The sequence below is a fragment of the Adiantum capillus-veneris genome, chromosome 26 (assembly GCF_014529385.1).
Source record: "Adiantum capillus-veneris isolate H3 chromosome 26, ASM1452938v2, whole genome shotgun sequence".
In the NCBI taxonomy this organism is placed as follows: domain Eukaryota; kingdom Viridiplantae; phylum Streptophyta; class Polypodiopsida; order Polypodiales; family Pteridaceae; genus Adiantum; species Adiantum capillus-veneris.
The window spans coordinates 143,074,317-143,101,625 of NC_140956.1; positions in this window are offsets into that span (position 1 = coordinate 143,074,317).

The following is a 27,309-nucleotide window of genomic DNA, read 5'->3' on the forward strand; positions in this document are numbered from 1 at the left end:
TATAGGACCAATTAGGTTAAGGATTGTTCACAAGGTATGTATGTCTTCATTTGACAAATGTGACAACTTGACCCCACAAGATGTCTTCCATTTTTTATGAGCAAGCTTAACGACTTACCCTAAGCTTAACTACCAAGCTTAAAAGCTTTTAGCAGGGGCTTAAACCATTGGTACCCTATACCATGGCTACACTATCATTGGCACATGACAAGAAGCTAGTTGGAGTTGGGTTGGGTTCACAGACTCTCGCCTAGGCAATGACACGTTGGAGAGGGGGAATGGGGGAGCATGCCCAGCACAAACAAACGGGCCTCTCTATAGCTTAGGGTATTCACAACACCCCTATCCTCTCAGAAAACACCTTCAAAGAAACACTTAACACTAGCAGACCACCGCCTGCTCAATTGCCACTACTCACTCACTCTACAAACCACCACACAAGATACACCTACTACCACTGCCTGTCTCCACCCTTACACACGCACACAGCCACTCAATCTCACTCTCTCACTCAAAACACCATCGGTCCGGGGGGGGGGGGGGGGGGGGCACGCACTTCCACACAGCCGGCACCGAGGAAGGACATGAAAGCAGGAGGAAGAGAAGGGGGGAAGGGGAAACAACAACACGGGAGGGAACTGTGGCTTGATTGCACTTCAAAAAACACATACACCGTCTTGCAATGCCATCACCATGGCCATTTCCAAGCAAAAGTTACAAAGGGGCTAGCTTGCTAGAGAACTCTACTTTGCAGGCTTCAAACGGCACCTCAAAAGGCCAAGAAAAAAGCTCCAAAATTGATTCCTTTTTTACTTTTATAGGGGAGGACTTTAATTTGGGAATTTACAATTTAATAGGTCCACCTGGCATCTTGAATTGGTATCTTTTGGGAACGTGGGCACCACTTTGCTCTATCTCTCTCTTCTTCACTCTTTGCACTTGGGGGGGGGGGGCATTAGCGATGTCACTATTGCCCCCTAGCTTTTTATTTTTATTTTTTATCTCTTCATTTTTACCCCTATTGGCCTCAACCTTACACTGCTCCATTTTTTACTTTGACTCTCCCTTTCCTCTATCCGACTCCTCCTTGTCTTCTTTGGGCCTTGCACTTGGCTTTGCTTTGCACCCTTTGATTTACCCAGACTCTTTGATCTTCCTCTTTGCCCGGCCACTTGGTTCGGGCCCACTTGGCCTTGCCTCCGCGGGACTGCTCTCTTACTTGCGGGGGGAAGGCAATAGCGATGTCGCTATTGCCCCCTACCCTCTTCCTTTAAAACTTGGAGGCCACGTGGGAACTGCCCCTGTCGCGAGAACGCGCCACGTCATCTTACACCCCCACTGTCGCACAGGCGCACGCGCCACTAGGCTGCCATAGCGAATGAGCTCCAAGAGCTCTCTACAACTCATGCATGCCCAAAAGACTGCGCGCTCCAGCCTTTATACCCCAAGTTCGTCCGCTGCGCGTCCACATGTGGGATCACTCTTTGCGCCACATGGCAGCCTTAGGTTTGAGTGTTGAGATGTCGAGCTCTACATCTTGAGCTGGCATCCACTACGGGTCTTGGCCGCTTACGACATTTACTCACTGGCTCGTTAGGTGACCGACACAGAGGATCTCTGACAGTGATTCTACAGCTGGACTACACTTATAGTGCCAGCCTAGTACGCTTCTAGCGAGTTCACACTTAGTGACCGCATGTACATATGTGCTACTTTTCAGTTTTAGCACTTAGTCATTTTGTACTCTCTTTTCTGTGAGAAGAAGAAGAAGCTTTCCATCTCTGTGTGGTGTGTGCTTTTCTTGTGTAGCTCTCTTGCCTCCTCATTCTTTACATGGTATCAGATCCTGGTGCAGGCAAGAGAGGCTAAGAGAGCAACAGCATCACAATCCCTTCGTTCGCAATCCACGACCACATGCCCGTTTTTCGTACAAGTTTCTGAACAGCTCTCCAAAGTGCAGTACACAGAGATTTACTGTACAAGTACAGTGGTTGTATGTACACTTGATTGTGGACACTCGTTGAGTGTAGAAAGCGTTACAGGTACCACGATAGTAGGTTCAACAGATTTACAGGTTTTTGCAGATTGCAGCTATTTTGTCTTAGTGCTTCAAGATGTCTGACGGTTTCAGTCAGATTGTTACTGAGAATCTTGAGAAAAATAACTACCCTGCATGGAAGTTCAGAATAACTAATTTCCTAAAAGGAAAAGGTTATTGGGACTATGTAGAAGGAGACAATGAAAAGGAACCAGAGATTCCCGAGGCAAATGCTACAACAGAACAAAGGAAAGCTTTGAGGGGCTGGCAACAAGGCCATAGCAAAGTGATGTATTGGCTTTCTATGAGCATCACAGATGGCATGATGGGCTATCTACAGGATGCTGAAACCCCCGCCATTGCATGGAAAAACTTAGGCAGAGTGTTCGAGGTGAACACCAAGGCCAGGAAGCTTCAACTAAAGTCGGAGCTAAATCAGGTTAAGAGGAACAACCTCTCCATCAATGATTATGCCTTGAAGATCAAGGGTATCATTGAGGCTCTTCGATCTATTAAAGTCTCAATGGAAGACGATGACATTGTCCGTGCATGCTTGGATGGTCTAGGAGATGAGTATGTACATTTCAGGTCTTCCATGAATATAAGAGACAACATCCCCGTATTCCAAGATTTGATTTCTATGCTTATTCTTGAGGAGAAGAACCTTGACACATCTTCTTCTCATGGCAGAAATAATTCTGAACAGGCCTTCTATTCTAACTCCAACAGAGGTAGAGGTAGAGGTCGTGGTCGAGTCCGAAGGGATTGCAGGGGCCAATTTCAAGAAGGTCAATCAAATCAAAACAATACAGGTGGAAGGGGAAACCAGTCTCAAGGCTGGGGGAGTCAAAGAGGTCGTGGTGCAGGATCAAGCAGGCAGCAACATACTGCAGATAGCAGAGAATGTTGGACTTGTGGTGAAAGAGGTCACATGTCACGTGACTGTCCAAAGGGAACAGCAAGTGGAAAGAGAGAACAGGAAAACTATGCATCTACTAGCAGAGATGCAGATGACAGCAAAAACGAGCGCATGTTTGTTATGCAGCATGTAATGAATACAATGACTGCAGAGAATTCCACCCAAGAGGATGTTTGGTATGTGGATTCACGTGCCTCTAATCACATGATGTCTCGTGGAGAGTGGTTTAGAGATATGCGCAAACCAGATGTGTCACGCTATGTGCAGACAGGAGATGACACAACCAACCCCATTGCTCATGTAGGGGACATACCTCTAAATACGAAGAGTGGGAAAAAAAAGTACTTAGCAGATGTACTTCATGTCCCAAACATTACAAAGAATCTTGTTTCTGTTGGACAAATGGTTGAGCTAGGTTTGCAGGTTCGCTTCAATCCAAATGGCTGTTATGTAGAAGATTTCCAGAATGGCTGTAAGCTGATCACAGAGGGCAAATGTGTGGGCAGAATGTTTACGCTGAATGTAGACATGCCTGAGGTAAAAGCTGTATTATTTGCACAGGACACAGGTGTTGTGGCGGATTGGCCATGTCAATGAGCAGAGATTGCGCAGCATGCAATCAAAACAGATTGTAAAAGGTTTGCCCAAATTCAAGGTGGATGGTATGCATAAAGTGTGTGCAGCATGCCAGTTTGGAAAACAGTCAAAGGGCTCATTTCCACATGAGCGCAATGTATGTAAAAAGCCACTTGAGGTGGTACACACAGATGTTTGGGGTCCAACCGATACTGCAAGTATACATGGTTGCAGGTATTATGTCTCTTTCATTGATGATCATACAAGGAAAGTATGGGTCTACTTCATGCGTAACAAAAGTGAAGTGTTTGGTCACTTTCAGGACTTCAAAGTCATGATTGAGAAGGAGACAGATATGCAAATCAAGACATTGAGGTCAGATGGAGGGGGAGAGTACTTCTCCAATGATTTTTCAGATTTTCTGTGAATGCATGGTATACGCAGGCAGTTTACATGCAGATATACTCCACAGCAAAATGGGGTCGCAGAAAGGAAAAAGAGGCACATTGCAGAGGTTGCACGTGCATTGATGAATGAGAAGAACATGCCTCATCATTTCTGGGCTGAAGCTGTAAATACATCTGTGTACATTATGAACAGGACACCTACAGCTGCGGTGCATGATGTAACGCCTGAGGAAAAGCTTACAGGTACAAAGCCTGATTTGGCACACTTGAAAGTGTTTGGCCGCATAGCTTACATGCATGTACCAGATGAGTTACGTAGGAAATTGGATCCTGAAGCAGAGAAATGTATTCTTGTGGGATATTCCCTTGAACAAAAGGGGTACAGGTGCTACAATCCTACTACACGAGAATTATGAGTGAGCAGAGATGTAGTCTTTGATGAGATGAGCAGCTGGTACAGTAATACACATGGCACTATTGGGGCTGATGTAAAAGATGATGTGGTTGTACAAAATGTGAGGCCACAGTCACAGGTTTTGAGTGGACCACAAGAGTCCTCTTCTCGTGGCTCTGTTGAGAAGCCATGGAATGGTAGACTACGTACGCAGGTTACTCCACCAGCAGGTACAGGGAATGTATCACGATAACGAAAGGAAAAGGTTGATGAACCTCCCTTTATGGCTGATGCATCATCAGGGTTTTCACATGTAGACATGGATTCAGATGATTATGAACAAAGTCTTGATGAGGAATTTGGAATTCCGGCTGTCAGGACACCTGGTGTAAGGAAAGTACAAGAAGATGCTAGAGGGCAAAGGAGTGACCCAGGACCGCGCAGATCTAACAGAGTCAGAAATCCATTTCAGAAATTGACTTATGATGGGTATATAGCGCATCACCAAGCCTACATGGCTAAGGTGATACAGGATGTGGAGCCCACATGTTTTGAGGATGCAGTTGGAAATGTGCATTGGGATGATGCAATGAATGAAGAGATGTCTGCATTGGAAGCAAACGACACATGGGAGTTGGTGCCATTGCCAAGTGGCAAGAAAGCTATTGGCTGTAAATGGGTGTATAAAACCAAGCATAAGGCTGATGGTAACATTGAGCGTCACAAGGCAAGGCTGGTCGCAAAGGGTTATGCATAGACGTATGGCATAGACTATGAGGAGACCTTTGCTCCAGTGGCAAAGATAACGACTGTGAGAGCTGTCATAGCAGTGGCTGCATCTAGAGGATGGATTATGCATCAAATGGATGTAAAGAATGCCTTCTTGAATGGTGAGTTGCAAGAGGAAGTGTATATGGATCAGCCACCTGGTTATGTCGATCCAGGTTACCCAGATTATGTATACAGACTTATCAAAGCTTTGTATGGTTTGAAGCAGGGCTCTAGAGCATGGTATGATAGGATTGCCAAGTATCTTGTCAGTATTGGGTTTAGGAGAGCTCATGCTGATCATTCACTCTATGTACGTGAGACTGATGTGGGGATTGTGGTCATTACCATATATGTAGATGACCTTATTATTGTGGGTGACAATGCTATGGAGATTGACCATGTGAAGGGTCTTCTCAAACAGGAGTTTGAAATGAAAGATTTGGGCGAGTTGCGCTACTTTCTCGGCATTGAGGTGATCAGGACTCCAGAGGGTGTATGGCTGTCACAGAGACAATATGCTTTGGACATGTTGTCAAAGTATGGTATGGCTGATTGTAAGCCAATTTCTATTCCCTTGGATGTGAATGCAAAGCTGAGTGCAAAGAAGGGTGATGTTGTTGAGGATGTCAAGATGTACAGGAAGATTGTGGGTAGTCTAATCTACTTGACTATCACAAGGCCAGACTTGAGCTACACAGTAGGCTTGGAGAGTCAGTTCATGCAGCTTCCGAGGAAGCCACATTTGGATGGAGTACGACGCACACTTCGGTATGTGCAAGGGACTCTTGACTATGCATTGTTCTATGCAGCAGATGCGCCATTAGCATTATATGGGTATACAGATGCAGATTGGGCAAGTAGCATTGTTGATAGGAGATCTACGAGTGGCTTCATGTTCTCTTTTGGGAGTGTTGTTGTTACTTGGAGCAGCAAAAAGCAACCTACGGTTGCTTTATCGAGCATAGAGGCCGAGTACAGAGGTGCATCATTTGTAGCGTGCGAGGTAGCTTGGCTACGCACATTACTTGAGGACTTGGGAGTGCAGGTGGACAAGCAGATTGTCATCCATTATGACAACCTCAGCAGCATGCAGTTGGTTAGGAACCCAATGTTCCATGAGAGGACCAAGCACATAGAGGTCCATTACCACTACGTTCGAGAGTGAGTGTTGGCGGGCGACATCGACTTGGTCTACGTCAGCACAGAGGAGCAGATAGCGGATATCTTTACCAAGGCCCTCGGAGTTGAGAAGCTTCGATGTTTCCAGACTATGCTTGGACTCTGCGACATGCAGAGCTCGAGGGGGAGTGTTGAGATGTCGAGCTCTACATCTTGAGCTGGCATCCACTACGGGTCTTGGCCGCTTACGACATTTACTCACTGGCGTGTTAGGTGACCGACACGGAGGATCTCTGCCAGTGATTCTACAGCTGGACTACACTTATAGTGCCAGCCTAGTACGCTTCTAGCGAGTTCACAGTTAGTGACCGCATGTACATATGTGCTACTTTTCAGTTTTAGCACTTAGTGATTTTGTACTCTCTTTTCCGTGAGAAGAAGAAGAAGCTTTCCATCTCTGTGTGGTGTGTGCTTGTTGTGTGTAGCTCTCTTGTATCCTCATTCTTTACATTGAGTGGCCTCCAAGGCCCCAAAAAAACTATCTCCTAAACTTTTTTTTTTTTTTTAAAGACTCCTTCTTTGCTTGCAGTAGGTCTTGATCAGTGGGCCTATGAACTGGCTTTGGAGCCCGGCTGAAACCCACCATGTCCGCCATCAAATCATTCGCCTTTTGCCCCCTCTTGAGATCTTCAAGGCCATCATCCAAGGCCGCAAAAAAAACAAAAATGCATCTGCCACTTTCCTCTTGGAATTACTTCCCGACTCCGGCCTGCCGCAACTAGCTGACCAAGTGTCCGTTTGATGAACCGTTGATTTGTGCTAGCTTTACATAGTGCATACTATTTCCGAGAAACTTGGCGAGGCTCAAAAGATGCCAGATGGCACATTTCCTAGTGCGGTCAAATGAGCTCAGACCCGGCCCCCTAAAAGTATTCTAATGGCCATATCTTGCTATCCAGAGCTCCGATTTGCAATCCGAGAAGACAGGCATGCTCCACAACTCGAGCACTACACATGTATACACTGACATCACCCCAGGCCACCTGTCCCCAGCCGCCCTGTCCGTCGGGGTTCTGCTACACACTCTTTCTTTAAACTGCAATATCTTGAGCACCGGGGCTCCGTTTGACAAGCCGTCTGGACCAGCTTCTAGATCACGCTGAACTATACATTCTAGAGCTTTGACTTGGAATTTCGGACATCTTCATTTTCCATTCCATTTGGACCATTCCGTAGCACTTTGGCCTAAAAAACCTCTTCAAGCATGCATTCCCGCTACCCTTTGGCTGCCAAGAGCCTTGGCACCTGTCCTAGCCTTTTGCACTACACTCGATTACACCCTTTGCCTGGCATAAAACACTTGCTAGCTTCGACCAACTTTAGCTGTACCAACGTGGAAAGTGATACGGATGGTGGTCTAGTGAACACCGTGGCCAGGTTACCACCACCATAGTTTGGAGATAGACTTAGTTGGACTAGATATTTATAAGACGTTGGTGGCTCTTTATGGGTACATATGCGTAGTTGTTTTGGGTCATTATCATCATCTACATTGTGTGGTCAGTAGTCTAGAGTAATTTCTTGAGTTATACACAACACGTCTGCACCATCTCCGCACATATGAGCCTCGAAACCCCATTGTACCCATGAGTTCTTGTCTGGAGCTGAGTGTGCTGCCATGCCAGAGTCTGTATTGGTTTCTTTGAGTTAGTCGAGTCCCATATGGTCAGGCTCTACTGTTGATTGATGCTTTGTTATTCCTTGTTTCTTGTGTTGTCTTTTTGTTGAAGTGAGATGCCACGCACATTGCACTGAGGAGAACCCACTGTAGAGAGCATGACACATTATCTCAGCTATAGGTGCTCTCATTTTTGGCAGCCCGGTGGGACCTGAACCCACAATCCCTTGATTAAAAGTCAAATGCAGTATCTCCCCAAGATTCTCTTTCTCAAAGAATACATTCGTCTCATTATGTTTCTATGATCTTTGTAAGGACGATAGATGAATATATTTTAGGTATGATGAAAAATCAAGCACTGAAGAGGAGGCATGAATTGACACAACATACCCATGGTTGCCTTATCTTTGTCGTATTTTATGTGAAGATAGTTCTAAAAGAAATCCTTTTCACAAGTTTTAAGTTTGTATGCACCGTTATCAGTGGACATGGATTTGTAATTTCATATACTCAAAATTGTAGAGAGGAGTTTCATTGAATTTCTCAATACACCTCTTTTTCGCTAAAGGTAGAACTCGTGCCTCAATACACAACATTAAGCATCAATTTCTAATCTTGATAAAAAGCTCCTCCAAGACTTTTTCATCTTTTTTTTGGTGAGTTGAGCTCTACCACTTTCATGGTGGAGCTTGTTTAGCCTCTAGCTGTCTTTGTGCATCCATGCAATGCATGTAAACAAAGAAATTCTCATTTAACCTTTCTTTGGCTAGAGTTCCATAGATTTAGAAAACCTTGAGTATAGGTAGTCTATAATGGTTTCTTGCTATGACCCATGACAAATTGTACCCATGTCATTGTTATGTTAGATTAATTGGCCCTTGAGTCATCTCGTCAACTAACTATGGGATGAGACTCAAGATGTTGGTATGCATAGATGTTAGCCTAATTTCAACTCCATGGCTTCACAATGGATAGATTACCACTCTTTTTGAATTCTTTGGTTGCCACATCGCTCACATTGACTCACTGGGAGATAAATAGGATAGTTAGACAAGATATTACACAGATTGATATGTAAATGACATGGCTTAGTCCCCCTCAGGAGTTGAGAAAGAAAGTGGCCTTTTACAGAGAGCATTTTCTTAAAACTATTGAGGATGGATCTTACAATTGAGATACATGGACTCACATCTCTTGCATGGGCTTCGATGTGTGATAGGCTAGCTTGGCCCGCAAATAGAGATAGGAGATACACTTTGATATCCTCGGGACAGTGGATATGCCAGCTATGGATTGTTAGAGCTAGAGATAGAGGAGCTGTCATAAAATCTAATATCTAACCAACCCAAATGATTTTCTCATATTAAACTGATTCTTTAATGTGGGAGAATAAACGAGAACAAGGGTCAGAATATAGACATGTGCTTACAGATCTATCTCAACACGGGGGCAATGGTAAAGGGGTCCAAATGAGAGATGGTTTGTCAAAGAGCAAGGCTAACCAATGGAAGTTAAAAAACTTAGGGTTAGATTCATTAAAGACGTCCAAAGGTTAGTGTAAAAGTCCTTTGACCTTAGGTAAGCTAGGGCTGAGCTCGAGGTGGGAACCCGGCCTAGGCTCATGAGAGAGTTCATGTGATAATACCCACAATATACCTTCTACCAACTGCTCACATTTTTTGCACCTGTTACATTATTTATTGTATTGGATAGTTGACGACGCATATGATGATGGTGCAATTGTTTGGTCTCATATATCTTTTAGGCCTTTTGTAGATGGTAATAAACATTTCAATATTCTCTCTCTCTCTCTCTCTCTCTCTCTCTCTCTCTCTCTCTCTCTCTCTCTCTCTCTCTCTCTCTCTCTCTCTCTCTCTCTCTCTCTCTCTCTCTCTCTCTCTCTCTCTCTCTCTCTCTCTCTCTCTCTCTCGCATGAGTCATTTCAAACTTCGATTTGAATACCCGCGCGCGGCCTAATTTGTTTTTGAGGGCGGCATGCGCAAAAGTAGACAGCTGAAAAGAGGCCTAATTCATTTTTGAGGGCGGCATGTGCAAAAGTAGACAGCTGAAAAGAGAGAGAGAGAGAGAGAGAGAGAGAGAGAGAGAGAGAGAGAGAGAGAGAGAGAGAGAGAGAGAGAGAGAGAGAGAGAGAGAGAGAGAGAGAGAGAGAGAGAGAGAGAGAGAGAGAGAGAGAGAGAGAGAGTTCTCTAAGTGCGTGCTAGAGCGAGAGAGAGGAGCTCTCCAAGGTCAAGGAGAGTCCTGCTACGTAGAATTCAACCACCAAATGTTGGAAGCATGTACCTGGCTGTCCATCTTCAAAATATGCTCTCTTCCATCAACAGGTAATTATGCTTTAGTGCATTTCAATATGATTTGTTTTACCAATTTCTAGTGAAGCATTGTCTAGAAAGTCAGCACACACCTCCTTTGGAAGTACTTTGTTTGTATTATGTCTAACTAGCAGATACCTGCTCTGGAAGTAATTTGTTTGTATTATGTCAAGTTTTGTCACGTCTCTGCATAGAAAGATTGTTGTAAAACGACCAAGATCGTTAAAGATGCTGTACATTCACAAGCATGTAAATGAAAGGGGTTTTCCATTGTACCCCTCCATCACAATAGTATGGTGCCTTATTACAAAGATAAGCTTAGATGCAGCCTTACATGCACATTTATGCATGCGCAAGATTCTCAATCAAGTCCTTACTTGCAAGAATGAATCGTGTGAAAAACTTTCAAGGGGCAATGGTGCATATGCTGCATTTATGTGAACCAAGTGTTTGAACTTTGGTTTCTTTATCTAGCATTGACATCATGGGTGGACTTGACAATAGATGTGCATTGGTAGCCACCAAGGAGGAGCACGCAAGCTCCTGTCTAAGTCTACATGTTCTTGTATGAAAGATGTGATAAGCACACCAAGTGCATCTCCTAGCGTTAATTAGGTAATCCCCCTCCCATCAGACTGTGAATAGGATGAATAAGATCTCACTACAAATTTGATTGGATCTCTCCTACGTTTTTGATTCCAGAGGTAATCCCACTCCTTTGGAAGAGTGACTAAGTTCTCACTGGAGATCAGCTATGTCTTCTTGATAAGAGGAAAACTAACCTCTTAGCATGCTTCCTTACAATTGGTGAACATCTTGATTGTTCCTAAACACTCCCATTAAAGTTGACTAGCAAACTCTACCAACCCGTGGTGCAAGATCATCCAATGTGAGTAAGTAATCTTTGGTGCATGTCAAGATTCCCATATCTCATCTCCCTAGAGATGATCTCATACACTATAAGGCTTTTGCAATCCTCAGAGTATCTTGGATGAAAGGGGTGGGAGGCAATCAGCTATAGGAATAAAAAAGGATATCCCTTCCTTTGAATGTATCTTCAAACATCTTAGCATCTGATCTCAAAGCCCATTGCAATTCCACATTGCTAGCTTCATGGAGGTTCCATAGGTCTCTTGGTGTCATTTAGAGTGCCTCTATAGAATGAAAACCTTCCCTCCAGAATGACAACGTTTCCTTCCCTCACACACTCAAATTGCTCTTATTCACATTGTTGTTTTAGTGGTCAATTGAATAGGCAGTGGTATCTCCCTCTGCCTATGAAGTGCTCCTTTCACTCAATTTCTAGGTTGCATAGCTAAAAATCCTCTCCTCCCATGTCCTTGCATTGTTGCTACTTCGGGGGATAGGCGATGAATGGGATCAATCTCAATCCATGTCCTTAGAATGTATAGGTGCATTAGGTTGCATTGCATGACTCGGTTCCATTCCTCCTGAAACTACAAACACACAAGCTTGCTTACATGAGGGCCTATTGCATGCATATCTTTCACGGTATTGGTTGTGCGTTTGGAGTCTACGCATCAATAGATGTATGTCTCATATCACGTGGAGGGTTGCACATTCTTGCCTTCTTGTACTAGATGCTTTTCTTCTTCGATGTTTCCCAAGAGAGGTGCTCAAGCTTAGGCACACCACTCATGTCTAGATTTGTGTATTGCCTTTCCATGCCCTCGAGGATCCTCTGTTGCCACTTTACAAAGCGGGAAGTGACTACCTTAGCATGTCATGTGAAAACCTTCGAAAGCTGGTGGGACATTTTTTTGGGCACAAGAAGAGGACTGCTTGCCTAAATTCATTGAGGAATCATCCATTGAATCCCTTGCTTCATTGTAACCCTCAATTTTCCGTGCCTCGTTGATTTCCTTGCTTCATCAGAACCCTTAGATGCATTATCATTTGATTTCCTTGCTTCTCCGAAATCTCTAATGAACTTGCATTTGGTTCCCTAGGTTCGTCAGAACCCTCGGATGCACTATCATTTGATTCCCTTTCTTCTCTAGAATCCTCTGATGAACTTTTATTCGATTCCCTTGATTCATTGTCGTCAGTGGAAGACTCTTGCTCTATTGAGGCGGACACTAACGTGTTCTTAGGATAAGTCAATGAGCCGGCATGCATCGCAAAACATTTCTTGGCATGTCCCATAAGTCTCTCAAACTTTTGTTGTAGACAATACTGTTGAATCTCTTTTGGCTAACCACAACAAAACCACTCAATTTGGTCCTTCAAAGTGATCCTCCGAAACGAGGTTACTGGCAAAAAGGTATCCCAAAACCTCTAGCAATAGTCATCCAGCATGTCTTTCTTAGTCATTTATGATGCCAAGTCATGATGACATCTTCGTATTCTTATGATATGCAAGTTGACGTGAAAATTTTCTTGAATTTTACCCATGTTGTAGGGGCTTCTTTGCGTAACGACAGAGTAGACCACCATGTCTGTGCATTTCCTTTCAAGATGTTGCCCTTTGCACTTTCAAGCGTTCCGAGAACTGACCTCCCGAGAAAGCGACGTCAAACCGCTGTATAAACTCAAGGGCTCAATGGGCATCCTGGTGACTTGAAAACGTGTCAAATCTGACGGCCTAATTCCCTACCTTGAAATCCTTTGTCTTCTTGCTCATTTGTTCACTACGCCAGAATATCAAGAGTTCCGATCTGGACAAAAGGAGATCTGGGCTCGGCTAACACGATAAGGTGGCCGGTTTGGTGATGTGCTTCTAGAAATCAGATCAATAGAGTGATCCTCAAGCATGTGTGTGGAGATGGTTCCAAGCAATTTGTATATCCCATTCGTACTCTCAGGTCAACAAAGAAGAAATAAAGAGCCTTTTGAATTTCAACTCCTTGACTGGAGCTTCCTTCCTCAGAAGAAGAGTGACCACCATGTTCGAGAATTGCCTTCAAGAAAGGACGCAGCCCTCCTAATCTTGGAGTGCTCTAAGTAATGCCCTCCAGAGAAGGCTATGTCGAACTGGTGAATGAAGGCCAAAGCCCTCGGAGCATCTCAAAACCCAGAAAAGGATTCAAGTTTTATTGATTGTCCACCTTCCTTGAATTCTTTTGCTTTCTTGCTTTTGTCTTCGAGGAAGTCATATTAGGTGGCTATGTAAAAGTGCTTCTTCTTTGCATAAAACATATGGTCATGGAGTCCGAACTGTCATAGGATGGCTCCTTTGTAGAGCTATCAGAAACTGGGCAAAATCTGAATTTCTTTGAGTTTTTTTTGCCCTTTTCAAAGCTTTTCTTTTTGCTTCGCTTTTTGCCTTTTCTGTCCTCCTCGCTCGAATCTGAAGAGAAGAACTGTTAGAAGAAGAAGAAGAATTGGGTAGTCCTTCAAATTGTACACACTTCTTTTGCTTTTTTACAGATGCAAAAGAAGATTGACAGCCCAAATAACCAGGGTAATTAGTCCCCTTCTGGCGCTTTTTCAATTGCTTTTTGGATTGATTGTTCACGTCCAAAAGCTGACTGATCTGGGTCTGAAGCACCTCTTGAAGTTCTTTTTCTGTAAACATCCTCAAAGAAGGAGGTTTCTTGAGTGCCGGTTTTATTGGTGGTTCCGTGGCTTTCCGCCATTGAGTGTGCACTTCTGTGATGGATTGCTGAGACAAGAATTTTGCAAATTGAGGGTCCTTCAAAAATTTAATCATCTGCCTTGTGCACTCATCAACCTGTTGTTGACGTTTTATTTCTTGAAGTTCGTATTGAGTCGGCTGAGGTGGCATGTACTCTTTCTCTGTAAAGTCATTAAAATCTTCTTCGTGATCTCCTCCCGCATGCATAAGAAGTCGGCTGATTCTTGTTGGAATCCATAAGTGTCGTGAGCAAAGGATCGGATTTCCCAGTAGAAGAGAAATTGGCCACGCTCTGATACCACTGTAACAAACTTGGACACCCCCAGTCAAGATTCTATCGAGACACAACAGAGATTCACTTCAAAACAGTTCACAAAGACAATACGGCCCGACGTAGTTCCATGCCAAAAATCTTGGCCCCAAAGACTGGCACCCCTTTCGGTATTTTTTTTTAATTAGTTTGTGTGAAAAGTACAGGAGAGTCCATGGGTACTCACTCTCAGACTCTACGTCCAGATTCTTTGAGGAGTGAGTCCCAAAAGGACTTATTTATTCTTACAAGGGATGCCCAAAAGCAGCCCCAAAATCTTAAACTCAAAAGCTTCTCAAACTCGAAAGCTGCCAAATTCAGCCAACGTTAATTGTGGAGATCCGTACGTACTACCACATCAGCAGACCAACGCGTTTTGCGGAGAATCTACCACGTCAACAGTCAGCGTAGATTGCGGGCGTCCGTACAGTTTGCCACGTCAACCTATTAGCGCATTTTGCAGGAGTCTACCAACAGTATGTGTGTGTGCGGGGGCCTGCCATGTCACTAGTTTGTGATAGTTGCAAGGAATTAAACTTGCAATAATAGAATCGGAAACCTTTTGGAGGTGAGCAAGAGATCTGGCAACAACAGCACTAGTGTTGGTCAAAGCAAATTGGGCAGGTGAGAGTCGACATCTGCTAGTAAGCAGCTTGATTGCAATCCTGAAGGACACAACTGAGCTTTATAGGTTTTTGTAGATTTTTGTAGGACATTTTCTTGTGGGATGCATTTTGAGCGTGTTTGCTCACTTCTTGCGTATATGGTTATGCACTTTACACTCGGTTTATCCTAGATTGTGTACCTACTGACTGCAGATTGTAGAGTTATCTTATGCATATGCGAGCATCGGTTTTTATGCGATTAATCATGGTTTTCATGATTGTGTAGTGATCAAGTGATCTCCCACTTTGTTGTTATTTTGGCACGATTTATGGTTGAGTTTGATTTCTTGGCATCCATATTCCAAGACATGTGTGACAGTTCCTATCTCCTAATGCAATCAAATATACCTGCACCCATGTCCTCATGCAAAATGTTGACATGGTAGAGAGAATTCATGATCAGATTGCTAGTTAGGGGCTGTTGTGGAGAAACATCTTGTGCGTGGCAATGCTTTGGTCAACATGTATGCCAATGTGACACCCTCATGAAAGCACAAAAACTTCTTGATGAGATTTCTATGCAGGATGTCGTCTTTTGGAATCCGTTGATCGCAGAATATGCTCAACAAGGACAAGGTCAACAAGTATGTGCCTGAGCTGCCTCTTTATTCACCTCTGGATTTGTAATGTCGGCTCCACAAGTCACACATGAAGAGGAAAAGCATGATGAGGAGTCGAGTTTTTCCCTCATGACTAGTCTAAAAGCTTGTGCTCAAAAGAAGGATTTGTACAATCCGTCATGAGCTTCGCAATAGTGGGTTTACTTCCGAAAAACACATACTTAGGGAACACTTTCGTCAATATGTTGCAAAATGTGGCACCTTCACAAAATCATGAGAAGTTCTTGATGAGCTTTCTGTCCGGGATGTCATCTCTTGGAGCACGTTGAATACAACAAATTTTCATCAAGAAAAGGTCAGGAAGCTCTATGCTATTCTCATCATATGTGAAGTGAAGACCTTTCTCCAAATGCAATCACCTATGCTTGCACCTTGAAGACCTGTGGCCTTACATGATAGATGAGAGGATTCACTAGCAAACTTCTACTCGTGTGCTGGTGGAGAAACATGGCTTGCTGGTGCTTTGTTCAATATGTATCCCAAACGTGGTGCCCTCACGAATGCACAAAGAGTTCTTGATGTATTTTTTGTCTGGGATATTATCTCTTGAAGTGTGTTGATTCATAGGACAAGGTCAGTAAGCTTTGCCCTGTTGTCATTGGATGCAAAGTAAAGACCTCTCTCCAGATGCAATCAAATATGCTTGCACCTTGAAGGCCGGTGGCCTAACACAACACATTGACATGGTGGAGAGAATTCAAGATCAGATTGCTATTCATGGCATGTTGGGGAAACATGTTGTGCTTGGAAATTCTTGGGTCAACATGTATGCCAATGTGGTGCCTTCACAAAAGCATGGGAAGTTTTTAATGAGATTTCTATCCAGGATGTCGAATATTGGCCAGTGTAGGTTCTCAACAAGGATAGGGTAATGAAGCTCTGTCTGCTCGTGCCTTTCTCCAAATGCAATCACGTATGCTTGCACCTTAAATGTGTGTCACCTTATGCAAGTCCTCGTTATGAATGAGAGGATTCACAATCAAATGGCTAAGTGTGGGCTATCGAAGAAACGTGTCGTGCTTGCTAGTGCTTTGGTTGATATGTATGCCAAATGTGGCACCCTAGTGAAAGCAATGAGCACGAAGAATTCTTCCATGACCTTTGTGTCTAGGATCTAGAGCCGTGGAGTGAGTTAATTACAAAGGACAAGGTCAAGAAGCTTTCAATTGTTTTCATTGGATGCAAAGTGAAGGCCTCTCTTCAAATGCAATCAAGTATGCTCTCACAAAATCACGAAGAGTTCTTGATGACCTTCCTATATGGGATGCGATCTCTTGGATTGCCCTCGTTGCAACGCGAAGACCCAAGATTGTTTTCCTTGGATGCAAAGTGAAGGTTTCTCTCTCGATCCAATCAAATAAGCTTGCACCTTGAAGACCGGTGGCCTAATGCAAGACATTGACATGCTGGAGAGAACTCACAATCAAATTGCTAGTTAGGGGCTGATGGAGAAACATATTATGCTTGGAAATGCTTTAGTCGATGTCTACAATGTGTGTCACCTCGTGCAAACTCAAAAAACTCTTGATGTCCTTTCTATCTAGGATGTCGTCCCTTGGAACGCGTTAATTGCAGAATATGCTCAACAAGGACAAGGTCAGGAATCTCTTTGTCTGAGTTGCCTCTTTACCCTTCCCCTAGATTTGTAATGTCCGCTACACAAGTCACATATGGACAACAAAAGCATGGTGAGGAGTCGAGTTTTTCTTTTACGACAAGTCTAAACTCTTTGTGTCACGTGACACATCCAACCCTATGTGTCCGTGGACAAGCTACACCATAACAGGGTTTCCGTCAAGTCCAGTCGGTTTAGATTAGAAGTGATCTGGCACTTTTGTGAGTCTATTCGTAGATCGTGCATGCCCAGTCACTCAGTGTAGATGCATATCCTTTGGTTGCACACTGCATAAGCATAAGCATTTCCATCAGATTCCATTAGAGTCAGTTTGGGGAATTTTCAAGTGACTTTATCCTATTTTTAACATTTTTCACTTATTTATTAAGTGACTTTTGTTGGGAACTCAGTAGGGCAAACTGGGTAAGTTAATATATAAGCAAACCCAAGTTAGCACAATAGGGCAGATGAGCAAGGAGCAGAGCAGGCTTCCCAAGCAACAGGTGTTCCCTCCCTCTCTCAGCAAGACCCTCCCCAAGCCACCTTGGCGAGGCCACTCCACCATCAAGCCAGCATTTTCTCATCGCTAGCCTCTCTCCCTCCCTTGGAGCTTTCCTAGCTTCAGCCCATCGCCATCCAAGTACATCTTGCCTGGCGTTTTTATTCCCTATCGGCAGCAGCCTTGGCGTTTTACTAACGCTAGCAAGTGTTGAAGATTCCCATCGATTTCAGCCATAAAAAACGCACCCTCAGCCCTGCAGCAAGGCAGCGTTTTCAGCCCTCCACATCAACCCAAAAACGCAGCATGACCATTGCCAGAACCTCAGCATTTTGTCATCAGTAGGAGCCTCTACAAATCAGAGAATTTCAGCCACCATCGAAACAACAGTAAAACAAGGATTTTCAGCCATACGAAAACAGCCCAAGATCTTCCAGATCCTCATCATTTTTCCCCTTTGTGGACAGCAAATAGAAGAGGACCAAATTCATCCCTAAAGTCATCATCGTCGTCGTTGACATAGCCCCCATTTGCATCAGTCCCTGCATCATCATTGTACACCTTTGTGCAATCAAAGTTAGACCACTCTCGCCAACAAGAGTGGGGCCTTCGGAGGAGGGTTTTACAACCTCTCGGGTGTCGTATCTCTTTTCTCTCCTTCTCTCAGTCTCATTCACTTGCATGCACAATATCCACTCACTTTGTTTGTTATCATAGCACTCTCCATAAGACGAAAGGCTCTCTCCTTCCCTAAGAACTAAAAGGAACCTTGAGCAAATAATGATCACTAATCTTGAGAAATACAACATTCATTCCGCTGCACCTTACACTTTGTGCAAAAAGACATACATACAGGGAGACATTGGACAGTCTGTATGCCAAAATGTGGTGCCTTCACAAAAGCAAGGGAAGTTTTTGATGAGCTTTCTGTCCAGGATGTCATCGCTTTGAGCGTGTTGATTACAACATATGCTCAACAAGGACAAAGTCAGGAAGCTCTATGCTGTTCTCATTAGACCCGATGTTAAGACCTTTCTCCACATGCAATCACCTATGCTTGCACCTTGAAGGAATGTGGCCTTACATCATAGATGAGAGGATTCACTATCAAGGTGCTAGTTGTGGGCTGGTGGAAAAACATGTGCTTGCTATGCTTGGCAATGCTTGGGTCAATATGTATGCCAAATGTGGTGCCTTCACAAGAGCACAAGAAGGTTGTCTCTATGAGCGCTTTGATTCTAGAAGATCCTCAACAAGGACACGGTCAGGAAGCTTTCATCAGGTGCAAAGTGAAGGATATTCTCCATAGGCAACCACCTATGCTTGCACATTGAAGGCCTATGTCGTTTACGAAAGTCATCATCATGGATGAGAGGATTCACAATCAGGGTTCTAGGTGTGGGCTATTGGAGAAACATGCCATGCTTGCCAATGCTTTGGTCGATATGTATGTCAAATGTGACACCCTAACAAAAGCACAAGGAGGTCTTTATGACCTCTCTATCCTGGATGTCATCTTCTAATGCCTTGATCACAAAAAACCGGGTCAGGAAGCTTTGCACTATCAGATACCACGTGAAGGCCTCTCTTCAGATGCAATCAAATATGCTTGCACCTTGAAAGCACGTGGCCTTACACAAAGCATTGTCATGGATGAGAGCATTCCTAATCAGATTGCTAGTCGTGGGCTGTTGGAGAAACATGTCGTGCTTGCTAGTGCTTTGGTAAATCTATATGCCAAATGTAGTGTCCTCACAAAAGCACGAAGAGCTCTTCATGACCTTTGTATCCGGGATGTCATATCCAAGAGCATGCTGATCGGAAAGGACAGGGTAATGAAGCTTTTCACTATTTTCATCGGGATCTGAAGTGAAGGCTTCTCTCCAAATACTTCTCACCATCAAGATTAGGGTTATGTTAGGGTCAAGGTCAGAGTTAGGGTTAGGGTTAGCGTTTCCCATATTAGGGTTTCAGCCCTAAGATTAGGGTTATGGTTTCAATCAACCGGCTAGGGTTCCCATTGGCATGTCATCTGCCACGTCATCAATTGGTGAAACTTGCACCTTGAAGGCCCATGGCCTAACACAAGATGTTGACATGGAAAACAAAATTCATGATCACATTGGTAGTCATGGGTTGTTGAGAAACATGTTGTGCTTGGTCATACTTTGTTCAACATGTATGCCAAATGTGTCACTCTAATGAAAGCGCATGAGATTTCTATCCGGGATGTCGTCTTTTGGCAAGCGTTGATTGCAGGATATGCTTAATAAGGACAGGATCAGGAAGCTCTTTGCTTGATTTGGCTCTCTACAGCCCCCTGGATTTGTAATGTCCGCTACAAAAGTCACATATGGACAGGAAAATCATGATGAGGAATCCTTTAAGAACCACTGTGAAAGCACCCCTATTGGAAATGGAAAAATGTAGCTGGGTAGACCATGCTTTGAGAAGACCATGTCTATGCTCCTCCTCTATCCTGGAGGATCCTCTTGTAGAGCCCTACTATTTGTGAAGGGTGGGTGTGGATAGTTACTAACCATATGCTAGAGAGAATCTCAACTACAATGGAAGGTTCCACATTGAGAAATTGTATGCAGCATACATTCCATAGACATAAAAGGGTGATATAAAAGAAGGTTTTGAAGACCAGATCATTTGATGTGAATCTCCATCTTGAGTACACTCTATTGTAATCATTTCTAGCAAGCCTTGTATGTTTCCTATTACACTGAGAATATGCCATGAACATCCAGTCACCATTATTCCCCTCCAAAAAGCTGAGGTCGACTCGAAAGCAGCATCAACAAACTAGCAAACCCTCTGGGTGACAAAACCATGTTGAAGGAATGTTCTAGTCACAAGTAATCTAAGATCTCACCATACCTTATGTGAGGGACAATGTAACCATAGACACTGGCATAAGGTCTCTAAAGTCTGTGTGTAACTTCAAGGAGACCATCATACGCAACCATCGATACAAATGATGATATGCATCTATTGATCAATCCATAGAACTCAAATGCACAATCGAAAGCAAGGAAGGTAGGTGTGTGTGTGTGTGCACACATGCATGTGTGTGTAAACAACAAAAGCCATAAAAATAATTCATGTACCTTGCTCAATTCAAGAGAGGACCTTGAGTGTACAATGCGGAGCAATCTTAATGACGAAACAACTGGATGAGAATAAGACAAATCAATGCCAAAACACCCAGATCAGAATATTACGGTGCAACTTGACGATAGGGCACTTACGCTTGTTGAATACTAAGTATTGTCTTTGGCCTGCTGATGATGTATCTGCAAGGACTCTGATTCGCACTGTTCGGGAAAAGTGTTTCTAGGCTTACATTCGTGAATCGTTCCGCTTTGAAATTCAAAAATGCCGCTTGAGAGCAAGAGGAAACCTGCCTAGATTTTGACAAAATGAACATGAACTAGTATGCCTTGATTGCCAAGCTTTGGAGGAGAAGGCATGAAGTTGGAGAAGGCATAAAGTTGGAGATTGCTAGAATGAGTTATAGAGAAAGAATAGCAAGAAATACTATTAATTTGTGCTGAAGGCAAGGTGTAGCATTTGAAAATGTATTATTTTTTTGTAAAATATAAAAGTTGTTGGTACATGATTTTTTGTTTCATATTAGCTGATCATTTTTTGTAGAAGTATTAGACATGGGGTTGCGTGAATGGATTGTCTGTTTCTCTTTTTATGTTATTGCAAGACATTTAGGTACTATGGACGGACTAGTATCTTGATCAATCATTGAGTTGCAATACATGTAGCGGTTGAATCCTAAAGTTTGAAAGTTGAAAGATGTTCTTGTAGAGAAAAGCAAGAACATAAGCTTAGCATAATATGACATCAAGGAAAAAATTACAGAACGTAACCTGAACAGAACATAACTTAAAGAAAGTCTCACAGATAATAGAGGAACATAACATAAAAATTATCACAGATATTAGAGGAGAAGACTCTTGAGAAGTAATTGAATATAGAAGAGAAAACTGAATGAGAGTTGCTACCTTAGAACAAAGATTAAGTGCCAGTGCACTCTATATTTTTCTATGGTGTTTTAAATAGTTTGGAGGATGTCCCTTCAAATTATTGTATCCTTTGGTGGACATTGCATCTTGAGTAATTATCTCGTGTGCTTCCAGTGCAATAGCAGTGCTCCTATTGTGTGTATTGTGCAGTACATGGAACTCAAAGTTTTGACAAAATGGGGGAAAAGACGACACATCATGTTTCATTCGTTTTGGTGGATTTGTCATGTGTGTTCTTTTCCTAGCTTCAAAATTGGATGTCATACCTATGTAAACACAGTTATTGACTTTGCACCTAATGGAGTAAACTATGTAGTTCTCTTCGTCTCTCGTTGTCTTTTGGGAGTTGAAGCAGCGTCAGAACGTGCTTCTTCCTCTTGTGAACTTGTTATGTTGTTGGGGATCTCCATGTTGTTTTCATTGTCGATGTCCTGCACTGAAGTGATGTGCTCAATTAGTATGTAATCAGGTAATTATATTCTGTAAGTGGTGCATATGGTTACAATGTAGCGGTTCAAGCTTTCGAAATGGATCAATTGTCTCTCCGAACCGGGCATTGAAAAGGTCTCTATTAAAATGCCATGTGAATTTATCATCAGTTAAGATTGCTCTCTCGTTCCCTTTGAATTCGTTCCCAAACTCTCTCACCATGTTGGAAAGTGCCTGGCTTGCTGTATTCTTCTCGAGAACGACTAATTTGTCGAGGGTAATTTTGTAGCCATAGTGCAGCATCTCGATTGCGTAGGTGGTGATTCCAACTGTCTTTGTGTTCAGTATTTCTTGGGCTTGTGTGTCTAGCAGTAGTTTGTTTGACTCATGAAAGTCAATGCCCAACGATAGTAGTATCTCTTTTTGTAACCCTGTAAAAAAAAGAAGGGTAGATGTTGTAGAAGCAACGAAATTTGTTAATGTTTAGTGTTTGCAATACAAGAACATGAAGAGCTTGAAGTACCTGTTGCCAACTTTAGCTCGTTATTTCTATTCTTTGTTTCGATTGCTGCAGTTATTGATGTATGAGTGGAGGAGTTGAGTCGTGCGGAACCCTTCAATGAATGCAGTCGGGGCCTCGCCAACCATATGTTCTAGTCGCATTTGGTTTGAAGATGGGTATACAGAATAATTGTTTTTTGGTTTTGAGTTAGTTGCTATGTTGATGAATTTATCAAATATCTGAATGATAGAGAAACATAAATATGATGGTTGAGTTTTCTACATATTGAATGGCATAAAATGTAGCTATAAAATACATTAATTCAAGGAATGGATACCTGATCGATGTCCATGAGGAGATGTTGGAGGTTGTTACTTTCTATGAAGAAAATCTGCAGTAAAGAAAAGTGTCGTTAGAGAATTGATTGTGTAGTCCATGCACCTTACGAGAAGAAAGACCGAAAGAGCTAGAGTACTTGTTTGTGAAAATAAGCGAGGAAATGTCTAAAAATAAGCGAGGTAATGTCTAACCATTGGGGGAGTGTTGTACTGGCCGGTCAGAACATCCTAGGGGCTGGGATGTTCAATACTTTGAGATGGCGTCTTTCTGTCACATGAGAGAACATGACGTATGCCAATCCTGGGACAAAAGCTTGTTTTATAATGAGGATGGCTTTCTTTGATATCGTAGCTCCTTGAGATTTGTGTCCAGTGATTGCGTACACGAGTGAAAAAGGGAATGTGCTTTTGTGGAACCATTTGCAATTGATTGCTCTTGTAGCATGTTTAGTCCTTCGTATTGTCATGGTGGTATTAGTGGAAAGTAACATTACCTCTAAAGCAGCAATTTGACCGGTACAGTCGTATGAATAGGAAAGTGTACGACAAGTGGATCCATTCGCAGCACCCATAGCCAAGTTAATGTTTTTTGTAATCATACATCTAAGCCCAATTGCAGTATTGTCCATCTCATGGAATGCCTTATCTTGGAGCCATTCCTGCAGCAATGGTTCGTCGAGAGCATTGGTCTTCAGTGTAATGGCAACAATATTAGATGCCAAGAAGGACTTTTGCAGAATCAAGTTGTTGTACCTATATACGTCCTTTCTATGAGTACATATCAGTGTAGTAGTGTCATCAATTACTCGCGCCAAAGTTCAGTTTCATTAATTACACATTGTGAAAGTGTTTCTACTATCTGTTGTTCTGTTGGTTGCTTGACACGGATCGTATCCAAGAATTGGACGTAAGTGGGGTCTGCAGCATGGCAAACTGAGAAGGTCATGTTGTGGGTAGTGGCTGCAGCGATGTAAGCTAAGTTTTGTATGTTGCAAACATGGCATAATGGCTCCTGGGGATGGCAGACTGGAGGAAGTTGCACCAAATCCCCAAAAAGCAAGATGATCTTCTGACTGAATGGGTCAAGAAGTGTTCCATTGTTAACGTTAACTATCTGGCGAACGACCATATTGAATATTGTGCTCGTTAGCATTGATATCTCGTCTATGATAATGACGTTGGCACCATGTATAGCGACAAATCTTTCATCTGTGGGATGAATTGCCTATGGAAAATGCTGTTTGGAACAAGGAATCCTGAATTGGTAGTGGACTGTAGTTGCGAGGCTGCTAAGGTGAGCAGTCGCTGCTCCAGTTGATGCAGTCAGGATAACGGTCTTATTATTTTTTATGAAGCTTGAGGTGAAGAATTTTATGAGGAATGTTTTTCCACATCCTGGAATGCCTATAATGACGTGGAGGCCATTACTTAGGCCTGATATACGATCAAAGATTTCTTGCTGTTGAGAGGTCAGAACTGCATTGTTGGTCTCAGCAAACTCTTCCAGTAGCTTCAGCATTCTAGCACGACTTTGAGATACTCCTGGTTCAACTATGTCATTCACTGTACAAGTGAGTGGATCCTCACGGTTGAGGATGAACTTTTGTTTTATGAGGTTTAAAGTGTGTCGTGTATTTTTAGAGACGAGCATATTGCGTTGGGTGTGCTCATTTATGTACATCTCCAAGTCTTCATCATCAAGAATCATCCGACGGATTTTGCACTCCAAGAAGTAAGAAGAGGATGTGTTGGTTGGTGATAGAAGCTCCATCTCATTCCTAAAGGGAAGTTTTTGCAACAAGACATTGAAGAAGAATCCCTCTGTTTGATGGCTGGGATCATACTCTGTAAATCTGACGAGGCGTTGTTTCTCTATGATGCTGTTGTTGTACGCATCGTGAAATCTCACTACAGGAGTATGTTCGTGTGGCTTTAGAATTTTGTATCTTCTGTGGTAGTCATAGAATGTAATCTGTTCAAAATGAACGGGCCTTGCACAATATAAATCAATTGGATGCATGACTATAGTCTGGCTACGAGATAGAAACCGTTGCCGTAGTGATGGTGGAGAGGAGTCGATGTATTCAACTCTTTCACTCCTTGTGATGATTGGAATCTTCAAACATTTGATTGTTGCCTCTGTTGCAGATATTGGCTTTGATAATACGGAGGCTGCAATTAGTTAAAGCTTTCCTTTGTCCAAGCCGTGAAGTCCAAGCCTTGCTGCATCATCCGTGGAGAGGTTTATTTTTCCAAGGGGTTCTGGTTTCATTGCATATTTGAGAAGGTAATGCGATATAGATGAATTTGTGACTCTTTGAATATTCATGTGTGCCGTCCATAGGAGAAATATTGTGGGATGGTATGGGACAACATTTTGATGGTCATACCCAGGATGATAGTAAAGCCATCTAGCAGTACAGGCATCCATAGTTGAAGTCGCGTTGTACCGTGGTTCAAACGGGAAGCCATATTTGCACATTGAAGCTGATCCCATGACTCTGCAAGAGTCTCTATATCTGTGTATCTGTTTTGTGGTAACGAGGGTCTGTAGCTCGGTGTTGAAGATGTCTTGTGATTCTGATGGTATGTATGCAGCAATCTCGTTTGTAACTCGGCACAAATCTTTGTTAGAGATCCATAGTATGACATGTACATGCAGTGAGCCTCAATTTTGCACTTCCTAGCGGACCATGTGATTCTCTACATGGCCAATTATGTTGCTTCCATTGATGATGGATTTATTCAGGAAAGCGTGCAAGCGAAGGTGAAACAGTGTTGCACACTCTATAGGGCAATCGTTCCACTTGAAGTATTGGTTATAGCCTTGAGCAAGTTTTTGAATTGTGATGACTTCTTGCCATCTTGTTTGGGAAACCTCATCAGCAGTGAATGTCAAGAACATATATGGTAGTCCCCATGTGTGTACCATTGTTATGAGGTCTCTCAAGTTTCGTCGATGCAATGGTGGAGTACCTGGCATTGTGGCTGGGAGATTGTATCGAATAATATGCTTTATTGCATCATGTGTAGATGCCGCGTTGTGTGCTCGTTTGTAGTTATCAATATCCCTTTGCAGAAATGTACTATTTGTGGAGTTTGCAATCATGATAGCTTGTTTCAATTGGTACATCATGAGCAAATATGGCTTGTACAATGTGTATACAGAGAAGGAAGTTCCGATTCTCATTCTAATGTATTCACTAAAGTCAAATTCTCCTTGGTAGTTTCCTTTTCCTGTGGGAAAGAGGAAAGGGAATATCCCTGATTCTAATGTAATATCCTGTACTTCAGATTCATGAGATTGGAGTCCATTGTGTTGAAAAATGATTGTCCGCTCGCTTAGAGAAGTGGTATCGCATATTTGTATGGAACCAAACTCGTGTTTGTCTTTAGCAGTAAATGCAGTTCTCTTTGTTGTGATGAACAAATTTTGCAATATGCTAATTTCACATTGTGCTTCTGCTTGTTGCATAAGTTCAAATGGATTGTTCTCTAAGTGGTCTCTTACGATATTCTGTATAGCTAATGCTGATAGAATACAGATAGATGTCCTTTTGTTTGGCTGCTCAGCGATGCACTGGTACTTCTTGAGAATTGGATTATTCTTTATGTTGTATGCTAACACTGCTGCTAGTGGCGTGTTTTCAAGTAACGAAGGTGGCCGAGACATGTTTTGCTTTGTCGACCAACAGATTAGTGGATTGTCAAGTAGCGACCTTCTGTCAAGCAGGCCTCTTGCAACCGCAGTTGCTGTTTTTGTGACGCTGATTGTGACATCGATGATGCTAAGGAGTTGCACAATTAGTTGATTTGTGTTTAGGATGGCTTGTATGTAGTCGGGTTGCAAGATGACAACGTTGCTTGCTCTTGAACTTTTCAGGCAAGCAGAGCAGCAAGTCCAATTCACTTTGACATTATGCATTGCAGTTGTTTGCAGCAAGGTTGTGTTTGCTAGCTTTGTGCATGTGGTATTAAGACCATCGTTCTGGGTATCTTTCTTTTTATAGACTGCAAATGCCACACCTTCTGCAGATGTAAATGTTGTGAGCTGTGATGTTGCATTCCTCTTGCCAAGCGTCATAAATATGTTGCACACTAAACCATGAAGAAGCAACAGGACAGAGTAGGACTTTTCGTCTATTCATAGTTTGAAAAGTGGCGTATTCCTGGCGTCTTTTGCGGGTAGCACGTAGCGTAGTAGCAATTTCCATTGATAAGGCCTACACTTAAATGCAATTGTGAACACAACAGATATAAATTAGCCCGATTCAAATTAGAAGGGACTAGTATAATGAAATTGGACGACCAAAAAAAAGTAGAAGGGGTGAATATAATAGAAATAGGCAACAAATCAATGTTCAAAGAACTATTGCAAACCACAATGGAACTTTTAGCTAATACTAAAGAAGGGAATGCTAATGTTCGAGACAAGTTGGAAGAAAAGAATAGAGT